At 42.3% G+C, this 20,567-nt stretch overlaps 2 long non-coding RNA genes and 1 other non-coding gene across 3 annotated transcripts; 1 reads left to right on the top strand and 2 right to left on the bottom strand.

The window, feature by feature from the left end:
• Window positions 1–319: 319 nt before the first annotated feature.
• LOC134486184 (uncharacterized) lies at window positions 320–4,089 on the bottom strand. The gene is made up of 2 exons (XR_015684708.1): window positions 3,549–4,089; window positions 320–1,227 (listed from the first exon to the last, which is right to left on the bottom strand). It is a non-coding gene; the product is annotated as an uncharacterized LOC134486184 (long non-coding RNA).
• Window positions 4,090–7,854: 3,765 nt separating this feature from the next.
• Window positions 7,855–7,982, top strand: LOC120102054 (small nucleolar RNA SNORA17). The gene has a single exon (XR_015685160.1). It is a non-coding gene; the product is annotated as a small nucleolar RNA SNORA17 (small nucleolar RNA).
• A 3,851-nt stretch (window positions 7,983–11,833) lies between these two features.
• On the bottom strand, window positions 11,834–20,536 carry LOC134486183 (uncharacterized). Its single transcript, XR_015684707.1, has 3 exons — window positions 19,886–20,536; window positions 16,765–16,862; window positions 11,834–12,541 (listed from the first exon to the last, which is right to left on the bottom strand). It is a non-coding gene; the product is annotated as an uncharacterized LOC134486183 (long non-coding RNA).
• Between the last annotated feature and the right edge of the window lie 31 nt (window positions 20,537–20,567).

Genomic DNA, 20,567 nt, shown 5'->3' with positions numbered 1-20,567 from the left:
CAAGACCTTGACTAAACTCCTAGACACCAGTGTGTGAAGCAATACATTAATTTCATTTTATTTTTTATTTCGCCCAATAATTTTTATTGGATTTTTTATTTACATTTCAAATGTTGTTCCCTTTCCCAGTCTCCTGTCCATTAACCCCCTATCCCATCCCCTCCTCCCCCTTCTTCTATGGTGGTGTTCCCCCTCCCCAACCACCCACTCCTTCCCACACATTCCCCTACACTGGGGGGGAGTTGTCCAGCCAAGGGCTTCTCCTCCCTTTGGTGCCCAACAAGGCCATCCTCTGCTACATATGCAGCCGGAGCCATGGGTCTCTCCATGTGTAGTCTTTATTTTAATCCAAGTTGGTTACATCAGTCTTAGTAATCGAACTCCACCTTCCTTCCCTGACCCCATCCCACCATCAATTGCTGAGATCTCTTTCGGTAATAATAAAGGGAATCTTTAAAAACATGGAGTATCATGCTTCAGACATGAACAAAAACATAACGGGCAGCAAAAGCTGTTAGTGACTTTACAAAGCAAGTACACAAATGAGACTGTGCTACATTGTCTACTACAAACAGTTGAAAAGTCCAAGACGTGTACACAGGAGGATCATTGAAAGGAAAAAATGAACACTAACAGTCTCCTGCAGCGAATACTTGTATTGGGTAGATTTTAGACATTTTACTTAAATGTCTATATTTTAGATAGTTAAAGATTTTAGACATCCACTACATTTAATCTCCTTTCACCTGAAATAACAAGGTCCCTAAGCTCATAGCCCCAAGGTCTACAGGGGTTCATGTCCAAGCAGCAGCACTGCCCACAGCTGCATCATCTAGAAGCCTTTGTGTATGAGCAACAGCAAAGCTGTCAACTGTGTTACCCAGAAGCCTTTGCACTCAAAAATAGTGCACACACACTGCCTTATCCAGAAGCCTATGGGCCCCAGGCAGCAACAAGGATTGGAAGCATGCAAGGCCCATTTCTCCCACATGTCATTGCTAGAAAGACTGATGTCATCACCTCAGGTAGAATGACACTCCAACTTGAAGTGTGCTTAATAAGCACAAAGTGAACCTCAGTTTTCCCAGTGGAGGATGTGGGTTTGTAATACTGGCTTCCCGAAGATCCAAGTGGTTTGTAATGAAGTTCATGGCACCGTCAAGAAGAGCTGTGTATTCCTAGGTCCTCCAGAATTCCAGATGTGTCAATTGCACAGCTGTTTGCATTCTAGAAAAGAGAGAACTTGTTTATATGTGACAGAAAGTGAAATATTGGCGATGTAATACACCAAGTGAATTTTGAAAATCCTAGAGTGTGGGTGAGTAAGTACTGAATTCTAGATAAATCACTAAAATGTGGATTATGCCCAGTCAGCACTTTTTCAGGGTGGGAGGGTGCCTAGTTCATGGAAGGCAGATTGCCCAAATTGCCCAGGTATTGTCTTTATTCTCAGAATGAGTTGGAACATCCAGAAATGATTGTTGTCGATTATCACCATAAATAGACTGATTGGGAATCCTCTGCTATTGTTGGCACAAAAGCACTTGGGGATAAAGACTGCTGTACTAGGATTTCTCCAACAGCAGAGGAGTCAGAATGCTGGGCTGACATTCAGGGCTGTCCAGTGGGCATAAGATGGGCATGACTGGGAACTGGCTTGTCCTGCCTGGTTCTTCCTTATACACCTAAATGTAACCTTCCTCCAATGAGGTTATCACATGCACAGGGCTTAGCGTAAGGCCTCACACCTACTTGGTAGGTCCTGAGAAATTTCCCTCTTTAGTTAAATTTCCCTCTTTAGTTATAACTGGCTGAGTTCATTAGTGTTTCTCATTTGTAAATATTTTTAGGGCTGACAAACCACTAGTATTGGATAACCCATTAGAGGGCTCAACCCTAGAGAACACTGGTTTTCCCGCTCTTGGTACTCATTAATTGCCTCTAACACTTCATGTAGTGGACTTATGAGAATTCCCCTGACCGTGCTGGCACAGCAACTTGGGTTGTCAACATTCAGATCTTGTCTAGAAAACCCCATTGTTAAAAGAGATATGGTGGGTTGGGGATTTAGCTCAGTGGTAGAGCACTTGCCTAGCAAGCGCAAGGCCCTGGGTTCGGTCCCCAGCTCCGAAGAAAAGAAAAGAAAAAAAAAGAGTTATGGTTAGAGCTTCCTAGAAGATACACTCTTGCACCATATAGCAAAAATAATTAAAGACAAAGAGGTCATAGGTTAAGTTGAGAGACGCAAAATAAAAATTTCAAAACTAAGAGCACATGCATGATTTTTTAAAAGCATTAATAAAAGTAAAAGAGTCTCCCTAATATAAAGAGGATTTAATGGAATATTTTCCAAATGGATTTTTGGATTTCCAATAAAAATATTTTTATGGAAATGGCAATGAAAAGACCTATAATTTTCAATTTTATCAAATGACGCACATGATGTTATATTTCTTGTTAGTTCTGCCCAACCAAAAGTTTGACCTAAATGTATTTATTATGATATTATTAATTATGCCAGTATCTGTCCTTTCATAATATTCTTTTCACTGAGAGTTGAATGTCCTTGTATAGAAAACACTGTTTTTAAATAGCCTATAAACTTTATGAATGGTAGAAATAATGACAAATCCAGAGTTTTAATATTGAAAGGCAATATCTTAGATATTGTTAATATTTTACATATGTAATGCTTAATCTTAAAGGATATTATGGCTTTGTAGACCAACAAAGAACATATCTAATAAGTTTTAAAAATTTACTTAGCCTACTGGTCCTCCTACAGGGTTGCCCTCCTCCTCATCTTCTTCCAGTTTTTCCCTAATTCAACCAAAGGGGCCAGCAGCTTCTGTCCATTGGTTGGTTGTAAATATCTGCCCTTGACTCTTTCAGCTGCTTGTTGGATATTTTGGAGACAGTCATGATAGCTCTCTTTTTGGGAGCACTCCATAACCTCAGTAATAGTGTCAGGCCTTGGGGCTTCCCCTTGAACTGGATCCCACTTTGGACCTGTCACTGGACCTCCTTTTCCTCAGGCTCTTCTCCATTTTTGTTTCTGCATTTCTTTCAGTCAGGAACAATTAGGGGTCAGAATACTGACTGTGGGATGGCAACCCTGTCCCTCACTTGACGCCCTGTCTTTCTGCTGGAGGTGGGCTTTACAAGTTCCCTCTCCCCACTGTAGGGCCTTTCATCTAAGGCCCCTCCCTTGAGTCCTGAGAGTCTCTGACCTCCCGGGTTTCTGGTACGTTCTGGAGGGTTCCCCACACACACCTCCTACCTCCTGAGGTCGCCTGTGTCCATTCTGTCTTCTAGCCCTCAGGGCTTCAGGCCTTTTCCCTCACCCAATATCTGATCATGTTCTTCTCTTTCCCTCCCTGTCCTTTTCCCACACTAGTCCCTCCCTCACTCCCCCCCACCCCGCCTTTGATTGTTTTCTTCTCCCTCACTTGAGCCCTTCAGCTTGTTAATCTTATTGAGTTCTGTGGAGTGTATCTTGGGTATTCTGTACTTTTTTGGCTAATATCCACTTATTAGTGAGTACCTACCAAGCATGTCCTTTTGGATCTGAGTTACCTCACTCAGAATGACATTTTCTAGTTCCATCCATTTGCCTGAAAAACTCGCGATGTCCTTGTATTTAATAGCGGAGTAGTATTCCACTGTGCAAATGAACCACATTTTCTGTATCTATTAACCTAAACCTCCAAGAGCTCTCAGACACTGGACCACCAACCAGGTGGCATACATCAGCTAATATACACCATCACATACACAGCGGAGAGGACTGCCGGGTCTGGGTTCAGTCAGAGAAGATGCACCTAACCCTCAAGAGACTGGAGGCCCCAAGGAGTGGAGAAGTCTGATGGGGTGAGGGCTAGGGGGTGGGGAAATCCTCATGGAGACAGGGAGGGGAGCATGGGAGGTGAGGTAGAGTCAGAGGGTTGACTGGTAGGTAGATAAAATCTGAAGTGTTAGAGAGAGAGAGAGAGAGAGAGAGAGAGAGAGAGAGAGAGAGAGAGAGAAGAAAAAAAGAGGAGTAGAGAGATGGATCAGTGGTTAAGAGCACTGGCTGCTCTACCAGAGGACCTGGGTTCAATTCACAGCGCCCACGTGGCAGCTCTCAACTGTCATTAACTCCTGTTCCAGAGGATCTGACACCCTCAAACAGACATACATGTAGTCAAATTACCAATGTGCATAAAAAATAAATTTAAAAAAGAGACAAAAAAGTTTTTTTAAAAACGAAATACAGGGGTTGGGGATTTTAGCTCAGCGGTAGAGCGCTTGCCTAGCAAGCACAAGGCCCTGGGTTCAGTCCCCAGCTCCGAAAAAAAGAAAAGAAAAAAAAAATGAAATACAAATTGCCACAAAAAATAATACTTAATTAAAAATACATTATAGGCTGGTGAGATGACATTGGCTGTCCTTCCAGAGGTCCTAAGTTCAGTTCTCGGCAAACACATGGTGATTAATCACCATTGATAAAAGGGATCTGATGCCCTCTTCTGGCAGCAGGTATACATGAAGACAGAGCACTCATGAATGAAGAAATAATTTTTTTTAAAGTTTAAAAAAATATATTATAAAGTTCATAGTGAGGCTTTTAAGTAAAAAGGAATCTTCTAGGATATGGAAAGAGAAATAAGAAAAAAGTAGAGGGAAAGAATATGGTCAAAGTCCACATTTATACACTAAAATATCATAGGGAATTCCTTTACTTTGTGTAATAAAATATTCACTAATAAAAATATAAATTGAATATACACTGTAAAAGTAGAGTGAAAACAGGGAATCTATTGTCACAGAAGCCATCCACTGTAGAAATGTGATTAAGAAACGACAGTCATGGGCAAAGATATCCTTTTAGAATCAATGAGTTCTTTTTCAGAAGTAACTCCCAATGCTTTCTACTTCGGCAATATATATATATATATATATATATATATATATATATATATATATAACCATTGTGTCTGTAACTGTAGGATTAGATTTTTAAAAACCTACTTTATATGCATTTTTAAATACTTTAACCTCTCCTCTAGCACACCATCCACCTGAGCTAGTGAAATGGGGAGGTTAATAGGCCAAAGAACGATATGGGCCTGTTTAGAAATAGTTCTTTGGTGTGATTCCAATTGTTGTTGTCAGGAGATCAGCAGTTCGGTTTACACACAACCAGAGTGTTTGTTTGATCCACTGCCAAGTACCATTTGTGAATCAGCAATGGCAGTTCAATCCAGAAGAAACCTCAAGGCTCTGCAAATCAGCTCAAGTTAGAGGAAGTGGCAAGAAGTGGCAAGGAGCCTCCAAGACATCACAGTAAGTTCGGTGAATATGGCAGCATGCTCTTGGACTTTACAATGGCAGGGAAAGTTTGGGACAGTTGTGTGAGGGAAATTATGTCACTAGCCATTTCCGGATGATGTTTAAAATTCCTGCTTTACTGGAGTTTCTATGGCCAAAATAATTGTGCATATTTCATGTCCAGTGTCCTGATTTACTAGAAAGTGTCCAACCCAAACATCTCTTCAGGGATTATATGACTGAACATTTCTGAAAAAGTGTGAAGTCAAAAATGATGGTGAACAACTGTGATTTCATCACTTGAGAGACAGGCAGGAAGAACTAGGAGTTTAGGTCTATCCTGGGCTAAATAGCATCATTCAATCAGCCTGAAACCCCAAAATAAATTCTTTCCTGTGACACTGTCATCCATCTAATGATCAGTAATCCACTATCTTGCCCTGAACTTGAACAACCAACAGAAACATCTGAAATCAGAGATTGGTTTCCATTCAAGGTTCTAGTTTCTTAGACCTGAAATGAAGTGCAAAGATTTTCATTTGTAACTGGATCCAAGTGCTTCTGCTGTGGCTGCTGCTGCTCTCTGGGGGGACACCATTTGGGAAGCACTGTCTCCTTGAGAAGGAGGGTGTAACAACCAAAAGAAAGACAGCATGTGCAGTGTGTTGTCTCCTGAAACCTGTGATGAGCAGGACCTGTGACTGACCAGAGGGTGAGCTTGCCCATGGTATCTGAGTGATACTGTGAGGGACACAGGAATCTTCATTCGCTGTAGGCTTATTGTCACAAAAACTGTACTAAAACCTACCAGGTTAAACCGATAGCAACAGGTGTTAGTGAGGATGCAGAGTCACTGGAACCTTTACAGTGTTGCTAGTAGAAACTTAATGTGCTAAATTTAGCATGTTGTGAAAGGTCAGGTAAATCTTCAGAAAGCTTAAATAGAATTATCCCATGACACAGCAATTTTTATTCCAAGGATATGCTTGGGAAGATTGAAAACACCTTCACTCTGTCCATGAACATTCATGGTACAACTATTCATAATTGATAGAAGGTTCAAAATAACCCAAATGTTAGTTAATGGATAAACCAAATGTATATTTATGTATCTGTTAAAAAAAAGACTGGGAGTTAGGGAAATAGTTCACCTAATAATGTGCTTGCCATGCATATCTCCAGTGCTGGCCAATTACCTTACTTGTCATATAATTCCTGAGGATCAAAACCAGGGATTGCCTCCACATGCACCAATATATATGTGTATTTGACAAAGATCAACAGGCATGCATTCAAATATACACATAAACAAATAAAACTGCAAATAAATAAATTTGTTTATTAAATAAATAAATAAATAAATACATATCTCCCCTGGGGAGAATTAATATCATAATAATCTTTCATCTTCTAAACAAAGTGTAAACCTCTGTTTCCATGCACTGTATTTAACTTTGTCAGTAATGTTCATCATTTTAGTGTTAACAGACGCTTTTCTGTTTAAAACTTTTTATTACATTTATGTAGTGTGTATGTGTTTACAGTATGTTGGTAATTTTAACTGCCTTTCTTATCAGGACATTGGCCAGCTTCTGGGCCATCTGCCGGACCCCTCAATGACCAGCAGAATGGGGATTGGAAGCCTTTCTGTTAAGTAGACTGAGATTGTGTTGGGTCTTTTCTGGGACCATTTTATCTTTAGAGTAAAAGTCATAGAATGACAGTTGTACTGAGAATATGTTTTCCTGGCTAGCCCTGCCACCCCTACCCTACAGCTCTAGCCTGATACCCCTCATGGCATTGTGGAAACGGAGTCTTCCAACATCTCCGTGCTCTAGGCCTCTGCAGGAATATCTTAGGGAAGTTGCAGCTTCTGCACCATCTGTCTGAAATCTGGATCACTCAATGGAAACTGGATCAGGAAACTCATATCCCACACACATCAGTTTGGCACCTTGCACACTTCATCCATGTTGTGTTGGCATTCCTATCCTATGAGACCAGGATATTCATATTGTAAGAAAACCCAGGGGTGTAGCACTCAGTCTCATCAACCATAGTTCTATGGTTGATTGATTGCCAACTATCCATCCCCCCCCCAGACAATAAGGACTTACCAATGAATAAAGTGTGTCTTGGTATAGCCCACAGCCCTCTGAAAAACACTATGACCTTGGGAAATGAGTCAACATGTGTTGTATAGCTCTTTCTTCTAAACTGAAAGATTACTCCAGAGAAAGAGGAGAAAGGTTATTAGACACAAAAAGTAAATAAGATTTATGAAGTTCAGGATGCTTCTGAAACTTAGAAGGTTTGTGAGACCCTCTCCCAAGTTACAGAAGCAGAACAAGTGTAGTAGAGAGGCTGTTCAGGCAGCTGAGCTTTCTGCGAGCACTTTAGGCTGCTCCAGGGACCAGCTTTTCCTGGGATGAGTTTTCTGGTGATGCAGCTGCCTTTGAGTTAGTCAGGTTCTGTTGAAAATAATCTGCACGAGAGTTACCTACAACTATGTCAATTAAGCAGGTTAAGAGTATAAGGGTCCAGTGTGCAGAAACAGTGCAGATGTGGCTGCTGTGTCACATGAGTATCAGTAGCTGGCAGAGAGGAGATGGGCTATGTCTATGTTGAGTGTTCTGATCTATGAGCATCTGAACAATCAGTAGCCTGACAATCCCTGAAAAAGAGCAACCCTGAGGCGACCACCAGTCTGGTACTAGGGAACTGCCAGAGACAACCACCAATCTGGTGCTGCAAAGGCCTGGGGGTGCAGACCACGCTCAAGATGAACCCTACCTAGTGCCACAATGCAAAAGCAGGGCATAGCACTCCTGAGACAACCCCAGACACTCACAGACCCTGGACATCACTAAGAGGAACAAGTAAGTAGTGGAGAAATGGAAGAGAAAGAGAAATAGAACCATGTGGGCACAATGAAAAGAGGCAGAACTGGAGACTTGAGGGTAGTAAGGAACTGCCTGATTTGAGTAGCCAGTGGTACCACCTGGGACCATGGTAGGGTCCTGGCCTATCCAAAACCAGCCACATCTGGATCCATGGCCATGCAGTAGCAAGGGTTTGTTAACACCAAAGGCCAGACAGATATCTCTTGTCTGAGCTGCCAGGCATGGTGGGGTCTGACAGCTGTACAGAACTGGTCCCACCCATCACAAAGGTATCTTGAGAGACTTGGCCTTGCAAGAACAGGATTACTGACCCTACCCATAGCCAGCTGTGGTACTTAGTTGAGGGAGAGCTGGTCCCAAGAATATGAGTATTTATTCAGGCTCTTAGCCTATGTCTTTTTATCAGGAAATTGAGTCCATTGATGTTGAGAGAGAGAGAGAGAGAGAGAGAGAGAGAGAGAGAGAGAGAGAGAGAGAGATTAAGAACCAACAATTGTTGCTTCCTGTTATTCTTGTTAGAGGTGGAATTATATTTGTGTGGTTCTCATATTTTGGGTTTGTTGTGAGATTAATTTTTCTTGGGTGTAGTCTCCCTCCTTGTGTTGGAGTTTTCCTTATCTTCTATAGAGATGGAATCATGGAAAGATATTGTTTAAATTTGGTTTTGTCATGGAATATCTTGTTTCTCCATCTATGGTGATTGAGAGTATAGTAGCCTAGGCTGGCATTTTTGTTCTCTTAGGGTTTGTGTGACATCTGCCCAAGATCTTCTGGCTTTTGGAGTCTCTTTTGAGAAGTCTGGTGTAATTATGTTAGGTCTGCCTTTATGTTACTTGACCTTTTTCCTTTACCGCTTTTAATATTCTTTCCTTGTTCTGTGGATTTGGTGTTTTGATTTTTTTTGTGTGATGGGAGGAATTTCTTTTCTGGTACAATCTACTTGGCGTTCTGTAGGCTTCTTGTACGTTTATGGGCATCTCTTTCTTTAGGTTAGGGAAGTTTTCTTCTATAATTTTGTTGAAGATGTTGACTGGCCCTTTGAGTTGGGAATCTTTACTCTCTTTTATACCTGTTATTCTTAGGTTTGGTCTTTCATTGTGTCCTGGGTTTCTTGGATCTTTTAGGTTAGGAGCTTTTTGCACTTTGCATTTTCTTTGACTGTTGTGTCAATGTCTTTCTTCTATGGTATCTTCTGCCTCCAAGAGTGTCTCTTCTGTCTGTTGTATTGTGTTGGTAAGCATCTGTGAGTCCTGATCTTTTTCCTAGGTTTTCCAGCTCCAGGGTTGTCTCCTTTGGTGATTTCTTTATTGTTTCTATTTCCTTTTTTGATTCCTGGATGGGTTTTTTCTTCCAATTTATTTACCTGTTTGACTGTTTTCCTGAATTTCTTTAAGGGATTTATGTGTTTCCTCTTTAAGGGCTTCTACCTGTTTACCTGTGTTCTCCTGTATTTCTTTAAGGGAGTTATTTATGTCCTTCTTAAAATCCTCTATCATCTTCATGAGATGAGATTTTAGATCAGAATCTTGCTTTTTAGATGTGTTGGGGTATCCAAAGCTTGCTGTGGCGGGAGAACTGGGCTCTGAGGATGCCAAGTGGCCTTGGTTTCTGTTGCTTAGGTTCCTGTGTTTGCCTCTCGCCATCTGGTTACCTCTGGTGTTAACTGGCCTTTCTGTCTCTTACTGGCGCCTGTCCCTCCTGTGAGCCTGGTTATGTTGAGCTTCCTTGGGTCAGGCTGTCTGTGGGTATGAGATGGGGTCTAGGGTGCCCTCCAGTGGTAGTTAACTACTCACTGATAAGTAGATATTAGCCCAAAAGCTAATGGGTACATGATACAACTCACAGACCATAAGAAGCTTAACAAGAAGGAAGGTCCAAGTATAGCTTCAAACCCACTTAGAAGGGGAACAAAATAGTCACGAGTGGCAGAGGGAAGGAGGGGCTTGGGTGGGAGATGAGAGGGGGAGTAAAAAAGGGGAGTGGCAGGATCAGGTATGGGAAGAAACAGGAAAGAAGTCCAGAGAGTCAGAAGGAGTAGAAATAAATAGCAGTGGAGGTGTGGGAAACTGGGGACCCACTAGAAAGTCCCAGATACCAGGGATGAGAGGGGCTCCCAGGACCCAATGGGGATGACATTAGCTGAAACAGTGCAGAAATAGAACCTGAAGAGATCGCCTCCAGCAGATAGACATGGCCCCCAGTGGAGGGATGGGGTCACTCACGCATCTCGAAATTTTTAACCCAGAATTGTTCTTCTCTAATGGAAATGCAGAGACTGAAGCTGAAGCAAAGGCCATCCAGGGACTGCCCCACCTTGGGATTCATTCCATCCACAGATACCAAACTCTGACACTATTGCTGATGCTAAGAAGTGCTTGCTGACAGGAGCCTGGTATAGCTGTCCCCTGAGAGGCTCTGCCTGCACCTGACTAATACAGGTACAGACTCATAGCCAACCATCAGACTGAGCCCGGGTACCCCAATGGAAGAATTAGGGAAAGGAATGAAGGCACTGAAGGGAATTGCAACCCCATAGGGAGAACAATATCAACTAACTGGACCCCCTAGATCTCCCAGATACTAAAGCGCCAACCAAAGAGTATATATGGAGGGACTCATGTCTCCAACTACATATGTAGCAGAAGATGGCCTTATCTGAAATCAATGGGAGGTAAGGCCCTTAGTCCTGTGGAGGCTTGATGCCCTCCATTGTAGGGGGATGGTGAATGGGTGAGGTAGGAGTGGGTCAGTGGGTGGAGAAGTACCCTCATAGAGGCAGGGTGAGAGGGGATATAATGGGGTGGGGGCTTGTGGAGGGGAAACCAGAAAGGGAGGCAACATTTGAAATGTAAATAAATAAAATAACCAATAAAAATGAAAAAAAAAAGAATATGGGTGTGAGAGAGCTGGCTGTGCCACTTGTCTCCTGTGCTGTGGCAAGGATAAGAGAGGGACACCCTCCTTCCCACTCTTCCCAACCACTTGCAGCAGGTGGGAGACCTAGCCCTGCAGTCATGAAAATAGAAGAGCTGTCCCAAATAGCTGTCCCTATCACCAGCTGCAGCATGCAGGAGAGCAGGCCTTGCGCTTGACCTGGGCAGCATTGTAGAGCTGGCCCTGGATTGAGGGGACTACAGGTGAGCAAACCATGATGCCCTGAAGGGGTTAGCTCAGGAGAACTGTCCCTCTGTCTTGTCTGCTATGTAATAGTGTAGTCGAGGGCGGGATTCACTTTCCTCTCTTCTGCCTCAACACAAGTGGCAGACAGGAGAGCTGACCTTGCATCTCCTCTGGGCAGCAGAGCAGAGTTGACCATAATGGCGGGTGAGCAAGCCCCAAGGGTGTCAGTGTGAGGGAACTGGTCCTGGGGTCATGAGAGTCAGAGAGCTGGTCCTGTCCATCACCTGCTGCAAAACTCAGGAGAAAGGGCCCTGTGCCTTGCCTGGGCAGCACAGTAGATCTGGCCTTGGTTGTGGGATTGCTGGTGAGCCAGCCCCAAGGGCATCACAGTAGGAGAGCCAGCAGGCTAACCAGCTGAGAACCCAGGACAGCCTAGGGAATGACATCATCTATAATGGACCAGGCCCTCCCTATCAATCATTAATAAATAAAACGTCTTATAGGCTTGCCACAGCCACATTTTATGGAAGCATTTTCTAACTTGAGACTCCCTCCTCTCAGGTGACTTTAGCTTATATCAAGTTGACATAAAACTATAGAGCACAAAGCCTTTGAGGACAACAGCTCAGCTGATCTTACATCAGCGGGGATCACCTTGGAAAGACATCTGGGGCATCATGTGTACTGCTGAGATGCTTGAGCAGAAATCCAGGCAGTCAGTACACACAGGGATGGGACACACAAGCACTGTCACCAGTTGGTAGGATCCCTGGGATCTGTCAGCCGCTTCTGCTCCAAGTTGGATCATGGAAGGCAGAGAAGGTAGTGCATTCAAGGGCAGGCAGTCTAGAGAATCTCTGAATAGGGTTTAGGGCAGGGGTTCATTTCTTCAGCATTCCCAACTCTGGTCTGTTCTTGTCACATGATAGTCAGTTCTGGTGAAAGTTGTTAGCCCAGGTCCTCCTTCATTTGGTGATTAGAGCCATGTAGGTCAGGATGCCTGGAACCCAGAGTTATTCAGCTGTTATTCTAAACTACAGCATCATTGACCATGACTAGAGAGAAGGAACAAACAACCTAAATGGGATGTTGTAAATCCTGGGGGAGAAGAAGAGAATCCTCAGAGGGTATATCTGAAGTCCTCACACAGGTCTGGCGGTGGCATTGCAAGGACTAGGGAAGGACAACTATGCAGCTCTTGGACACTCCTAGGGTCAGGTGAGAAAGAGAGAGAGGTTAGAGACACATTTCTTGACCCACATGGTGAAGGTAGTGGTTGCTTCCTCTGTGATATTCCTGGGCCTCTCCTCCTCTGAGCTTCCCCTGCTGGTTCAAATTGACTCTGATGGTCACAGAATTCTTTGAGACCTTGGACAGATAGACCCAGAATAACTGAGATGAGAGAGGTTTCTGGAAGGAAACGGCCATTCGATCAGACATTTGGGTGGTCTGGCCTCATGACAGTAACTTATACTCACACAGCACTGTGGGGGCCATCTGAGTGTTATCATAATTTTTCTAGAGATTAATCTGCCCTCTTCCATGATAAGAGTGAGTCCGAGGACTCCACCTTCCGCATTCTAATCATTTGCTCTATGTGTTTCCTAGCCTTCCCTGAAGCTATCTGTGGAATAATATAAATTAAGATGTGATCAAAGTGGGACTATTATGAGTAAGAAAACATTCCTATCAAGGTAGTAAGGGATTAAGGGGACTCTGTAACTAGGACAAAGAACAAATACATTTCACATGATACGAGCAGTCACCCAGTGTTATAAAAGACTCAACCTTTCCAGAAATTAATAAAACAGAGTGAGAATGAGACTCTTATGATGCAGAATCAGTCTCAAGCAATGATGGATCTAGTGTGACTGGAACCAATGTTTCAACAAACAGTTCACTGTCAGGCTGGACAGGATACCCAGGATCCTACTGTGCATCAGTACATCCTTTCCCAGAGGCCTCTTCAGTCGTATCTACTGTTAGATACGTAGATGACAGCCTTGGCCTCTGTGATGGATGCCTCTGGTCCTTGTGTTCAACTCACATAAGTGTCCTGAATAAGGGTTGCTTTCCACTTGGACCATCCCACTGTAGTGATTTATCCCTTGGACTTGAACCCCCTTTTCATAGCCCCATGCTTTCATATTATATCCCTGTCATTAACCTGTGGCTCTATTCACTGTCTTCCCAGTGGCTATCCCTGCATTAAACACAGGACGTTATATGACAAGCATGCACAAAGCCCTGTGTTTGATGAAATGAGCAGCCTCCACCCCCAAAAGGGAGGGAGGGAGGGAGGGTGGGAGGGAGGGAGGGAGGGAGGGAGGGAGGGAGGGAGGGAGGGAGAAAGTTATTCCCCATGTTTAGAGACTTCAAGATATTGTTTTTCACAATACATTCAATTGTACTTACTGACAACTTAAAATTTTTGAGCAAAATAAAAAAGTATAAAACAGTGTGCTGCTTAGTTTTATGTCAGCATGACAACAAACTAGTCATCTGAGAGTAGGGCGCCTCAAATGAGAAAATGCCTCCATAAGGTCAGCCTCTAGACAAGCCCGAAGGGAATTTTCTTAGAGATTGATGTGGAAGGACCCAGGCCATTGGTGGTAGGGCCAACCCTGGGCTGGTCCTGTTTTCTAGAAGAATAGAGGCTGACCAAGGCGGGGGAGGCCAGCCAGTAAGCAGCACTGGCCTCTGCATCAGCTCCTTGCTCCAGGTTCCTGCCCTGTTTGAGTTTCTATGCTGAATTCCCCCAGTTATGGGTTACAATGGGAAATGTAAGTCAAATAAACCCTTTCCTTTCCATTTTTTTGTTTGTTTGTTTTTACTCATGGTGTTTCATAATTGCAATAGAAACTGTGACTAAGACAAACACCATTTTACTATCACTAAGAAACTTTCATCACTTCTAACCTAAAGGACTTCTTTTTTTCTTCTTCTTCTTTTTTTTGGAGCTGGGGACCAAACCCAGGGCCTTGCGCTTGCTAGGCAAGTGCTCTACCACTGAGCTAAATCCCCAGCCCCACTAAAGGACTTCTTAAACATGACACGTGTGAACACTGTAAAGTTTAGTCAAGCTATGCATCATTTTGAAACATTTTGTACAGCCAAGCATATTGTATTTGGAGACCTATCTCAGCCTCTGAGGACTGGGCTTTCAGTCATGTATCACCATGTCTGTTGAGGTTTGCTCCCCCAGCATAGCTGTAGCCATTTTGTTCCATGCCTGCCAACTATTTCATATTGTTGCTGTAATTTGCCTGCCAGTGACTGCTGACCATATACCCTGTTGTGTCCTGTGTGTGGCTTGTTAATCTTAAATTCTTAAATTTATGTAGGACCCATCAAATCAAAGTTCAATATGAACCGTTATGTCTAAACTGGGGTGAGTCAGAGTGGACCACCAGGAAAAACGTCCAGCACCTGCATATGAGCTCATTATGGTTTGGGGTGGGGGTGGTTAACCCTCATAAGCTGACACAGAAAAATGTTTAGGGTTGTAGCCTCAGCCCCTGAATTCTGAGCTACGGCCCTCATCATTCAGTCTTAGGGTGTGTGTTCAATAAACTATCCCTGTCTGACTGAGATCATTGTTCATGTGGTCTGTGGTGTGACGCCTAATCCCCAACGATGCCCATCCCTTATTTCCTTAAAAGCTCTTATTTCCAACTCTGAAACAAAACCTGTATGCCAAAGAATAATATCATCAGATGGGACTACTTAGAAGATATAATCAACCCTTAATTCTAAAGATGTCGGGTTTTTATTGCATTTTTTAAACAGGATGCTTTAATACCCTGCTTCTAGTCCCCATATCACATCGTTGTTACTACCATTATGACTGGTCAGAAAGCTTAGAAACCTTCCTCTGCCTTCATTATTTTTTTTTTCATTAGTGTCTAGTCACTGTTCTATTGCTGTAAAGGGATGCCATGACCAAGACAACTATTACAATGCATTTAATGGGGGGCTTGGTTACAGGCTCAGAGGTGCAGTCCATTATCATGATGGTAGGGAGCATGGTGGCATGGAGGCAGGCTCTGGAGGAGTAGCTGAGAGCTTTACATCTTAAGCTGAAAGCTGAAAGGGAGACATTGGACCTGACATTAATGTTAATGACACACTTACTCCACATTTCCTAATCCTTCTAATCCTTTCAAATAGTTCTACTCACTAGTGACTAAGAATTTAAATATATGAGCCTATTGGGGCCACTGTTATTTAAAGTACCACAATCAGTGAGGTTTTTTTGTTTGTTTGTTTTTGTTTTTTGGGGTTTGTTTGTTTGTTTTTTGCATCCTTTGAAAACAAACAATACAAAGCAGATTTTTTGGGGGCTTTTGAGACAGGGTTTCTTTGTGTAGCATGGCTATCCTAGAAGTTTGTGTAGACCAGGCTGGCCTCAAACTAACAGAGATCATCTACCTCTGCCTCCCATGAGCTGGGATTAAAGGTGTGTACCACCACCTTCCTGCCAAACCAGAATTTTTAATAAAGAAAACAGACACATACAAATAAAACCCATAAGAACACAATATTGGAATCCATAATGCATAAGCAAAAGACCAGAAAAACAAAGAAAAAGAAAAAAGGAAAAAGCCCTAACAAAGCACCATGAGACAAAAGGCCAACAAATATGCCAATGAGTTACTTTTGTTCTATCCATCTACTGCTAGGCATGAGACCTAGTCTGAAGTGTGGTTAATATACTCTATTGGAGAAAAACAATTTCCCAAGCGAATGTCAATTGGAGATGCCCTCTTGACTAAGGGAGGGGCCTGCATCTACCTCCTCCTCTCAGCACTAGGACACCATCTGGCTTAAGTCTGTGCAGGCCCCAAAGGGACATTTTTGTGACTGTTCCATCCTACCCATTTTTAGAAAATTGCAGTCATTTTGGACTTTTTAAACTCAACCAAGATGTGATAAGTGGAATGGTTACTGTTATAAAGTAGTTTGGGGGGGGGGATACTATTAAAACAAACAATGCTTTGTTTTCTAGTTGTCTTTACATGGTGTGTTTTGGTGTAGCATCTTATCTATTGTGTTTTGTAAACACTGGAGGAGCTTTGACCAATTTGATGTAGAGCTGGACTGTAGCTTGCTTATAAGCATTGCTACTCAACTGCTACTTAAGGTGTTGTAACTTTCTGTGAGCACACTAAAAGCAAAAATAAATGTGAATAAAAAGTGTGAAAGATCAGGGTCAAGGAGAAGACTGAACACCAAACTGAAGAACAGCAAAGGACTCAGCTTATTTGGGAAGCAGAGTGCAGCATTGTTATTCTTAGCCATATCATATCCGGTTACAGTAACAGTATAGAAGTCTGTATGTTTGCTTTTCTCTTATAGAACAAAGGGCAGCTTTTTATATCTTACTAATTGAGCTTTTTCCCAGAAGATAAATGAAGGAAAAAAATGATACCTGGCCAAAGAAACACTTGGAGTATGAAGGCAGTATTCTACCAAAACTCTAAAAACATCCTCTTGTTTTCAAGGGACATAAGGACATCAGCAAATCTCCTTCAAAAATGTGAAGGAAAAAAACTATAATTAATCAAAAGAAAGTTTCCATCTTAAGGCTACACATTCCACTCTATGGCTATGTCAAAGTTCAACATATAATCTCTATCTTAGTCTATTTTTCTGTTGCTTAACAAAACACAAAAATTCGGCACTTTATTTTTAAAGAATCTTTACTAGTTCCCAGTTCTGGAGATTCAAGATTATGACATCAGCATCTGTTTAAAGACCTCATGGTGGAAGGAATAACAACAGGAAACACATACAAGAGGCAAGGGGTGGATGTAGAAATTTGGGAGTCATCAGGCTCAGGACAGGAAACCAACTCAGTCCTGTGGGTCTCGCCCACTCCCTGAGTGCAGCTGTATTGTAACACGAAGGTAGAGCCCCAAGGCCTAATTACCTTCCAGCAGGTTCCTGTCTACTTCAGTTCTGTCACTTCACTATTACACTTGGGACTAAGCTTCTTCCAGGAATCTTGGAGTAACTGACAGCAGACATGGGTTAGAACCATCTTTGTTGCTGCTGTTGTTGTTGTTGTTTACAATGCTGCTAGAAACAATCTAGTATCTGTAAGATAGTTTTGGAAATATGTCCAGGGGTAAATTCCTAATGGTGGGAATGCTAGGCCAATAAAAGATACAGATAAATTATTCTCAGAGGTGTTTGCACCGTTTTACGTTTCCTCAAGCAGTGTATAATTAAGTGCCTATTTTCCCATGTGGTCACCAGCTTTGGCTGTCAAATATTTGACTTTAAAAAAATCTTTTCTTGGCTTCTAGTTTTCTATTTCTAAATACTCAAATGCCTTCTAAAAAGTTGACTTGATTTGTATGGGTGTTTTGCCTTGCATATATATGTGTGTTCCACTTGTGTGCCTGGTTCCTGTAGAGGTCAGAGTCAGGTGTCAGATGTCCCTAGAAATGGAGTTACAGACAATTGTGAGCTGCCGTTTGGGTGCTTGGAATCAAACCCAGTACTCTAGAAGAACAGTTAGTGCTTTTAACCACTGAGCCATTTCTCTAGCTACCAAATATTTAGCTTTTATTATGTAAATATGAACTATATATATTTTGAGACAGTGTTTCACTAAGTAGTCCTAGCTGGCCTTGAGTTCTCCGGAGACCAAGCTGGCTTTTAATTCATGGAGATTTGCCTCCCTCTGCTGCCAGTGCTGGAACTGAAGATAAGCACCACCAAGGCTACAAGTGTTATCTTTACTTCAATTCTAAGTCAGATTGACATTTTTTTAAACTATTCTAGTTTGCTTCCTGTTGCTGTGGTGAAATACTTTGTCCAAAGGGTTTATCTGGGTTACATTTTTAGGTCACACTCCATCACTAAGAGCAAGAACTAGAAACAGATACCATGAAGAAAACGCTGCTTGCGTTTTACTCTCTGGTTCGAGCTGGCTTTCTTTTGTAGCTCTGATGCACCACCCACAGTGGCCAGAGACCTCCCATATCAATCATAAATCAAGACAGTCTCTTACAGACATAAGCCATAAGTCAATCTCACCTGGGCAATGTTTCAGCCAAGGCTGATAAGAAATAAAAGCTACCCAGAATCTTTTAGCTTTTAGAAACTCATTAGCTGTATCTTTCTTTCATCCAGCCACATCTACCCGTAAGAATTCAGTGAGGACTGACAAATCTGTGTGTGTGTGTGTGTGTGTGTGTGTGTGTGTGTGTGTGTATGATATATATATATACATATATATATATATATATATATTTATGTTTAAAATTCCATAGGAAAACTCTGAGGGTTCTAGGCATGTAAATTCAAAAGGAACTTAGGCTGTAAAGACCGATCTTGAAATACCAACCATCTATTATGACATTTGACACAAAACTACAAAAAGCAATAGCAAATATTGCATTCATAATTTTGGCTGACTGCTAGCCTAAGTGTATACAACTGATTCACTACCACGGCATCAGTGTGAGGTAGTCTATTAAATAAAGGAAGAATACTTTTGGAAAGGGCATCAACTGTGAGTCTGTTCCACAAAATACAAAAATTGTAGGTAGCCTGCCATTCATCTCTCTCTGCTGAGCCTCAGACACCCATCTCTGACGTGTACCTCATGTTATGGGGGCATTTTCTTTTTCTGTACAGGGCTAAATATTTCAAGACCTCACAGTCATGTTATTCAACTCTGTAAGGCAAAAACAGAAACATACTACACAGAAACAAGTATGTTACATTTCAATTATTAAACTCCCAAAATGAGTTAAATTTATCTCAACAAACAGGAAGTTCTACAGCCAAAGGTGGTTTAACAAGTTCCTTATGGGGGCTGGGGATTCAGCTCAGTGGTAGAGCGCTTACCTAGGAAGCGCAAGGCCCTGGGTTCGGTCCCCAGCTCCGGAAAAAAAGAACCAGAAAAAAAGAACCAAAAAAAAAAAAAAAAAAAAACAAGTTCCTTATGAATACAATACAGCTCAAAGTTAAACTTTTAGCCAAAACTTTCGGCCAATAAGACAAGGGTATACAGAACAATCTGACTGGCCTAGGTCAAACCTTACACAGTTTTGGCAGTTTGGGGCTGACAGGCTGGAGGGTCAGCCATTTTTTCCCAGGTAGGGTACAGTTCACTATCAACAGAAGCCACTTTGTGACAGTATCATTCAAGTATAGACAAAGATCTTAGTCAAAGTTACTTCAAGCCAGATGTGGTGGTACATGCCTTCAGAGCCAGCACTTGGGAGACAGAGAGAAGCCAGCATGGTCTATATGCCCAGGCCAATCTGTTACACGATGAAACACTGTCTCAAACAAACGAACAAACCAACAAACAAAAACTTAACTAAAACTATTGACAATTAAACTTAATCAATTTTCACATATCATGAAATACTTTCTCATTTCTCTGAACTTACAATGTAATAACCAATGCAAATTCGAAAGCTCAAAATCAGGTCTGTGGCATTAACTGACCCATTAAATTCCTGGCTAGTGAAGGTGACTCCAAATTTCATTAATAAAAAAAGAATTGAGGTTAATTTCAAGTAGCAAACCTTGTTATTGGCCTTCTGGGGTTTTTAATAGACTGTTGCAGGAAACCATGCAATTAATAGGCACACAAGACTGGGGTTGCAAAGTTTCAGGAAAATGAATAAAGATGGAGAAAAAGGAGCTGGAGAAATAAATCCGTTATTAAGAACTCATACTGTTCTTGTAGAGGACCCAAATCCCAGTACCCACAGTGGGCAGCTCAAAACCACCCACAACTGCAGCTCCAGGGGATCTGACGACCTCGTCTGTCCTCTGAGGCAGGCAAACACGTACACAGGAACACAAATACACATTAAAAAAAAAAAAACCCCAAAAAACATTAGGCAAACACTGCAGAGCCTCCCATGTCTCTTCAGTTCTTCTAGCATCTTTCAAAGGATGTTCTCCAGTTCCCACAAGGCTATGGACGAGAAGAGAAGCACAGAAAGTCACCGGGCAGCAGGGTTCCGAGGTTGGCGAGCACACACTCTTGCTCCATCTCCTGACGGTGACTGTGCGGTCACCACAGAAAGACAGGCCACCCAAGGGTCTGGAATACGGCTCGGATGTTCTTTTCAGCCAAAGGGGTCCACAAAGCCGTTAACAGAGAGAACTGCACTTGGAAGCATCCAGTAATGAACAGCAAGAAGCCATGACACGCTCACACTCCTCTCGTGCACTCGCGCCTTCTATAACATTTATAGT

The sequence above is a fragment of the Rattus norvegicus genome, chromosome 3 (assembly GCF_021556685.1).
Source record: "Rattus norvegicus strain SHRSP/BbbUtx chromosome 3, alternate assembly SHRSP_T2T, whole genome shotgun sequence".
NCBI lineage: Eukaryota > Metazoa > Chordata > Mammalia > Rodentia > Muridae > Rattus > Rattus norvegicus.
This window is presented reverse-complemented; position numbering and strand designations above follow the sequence as displayed.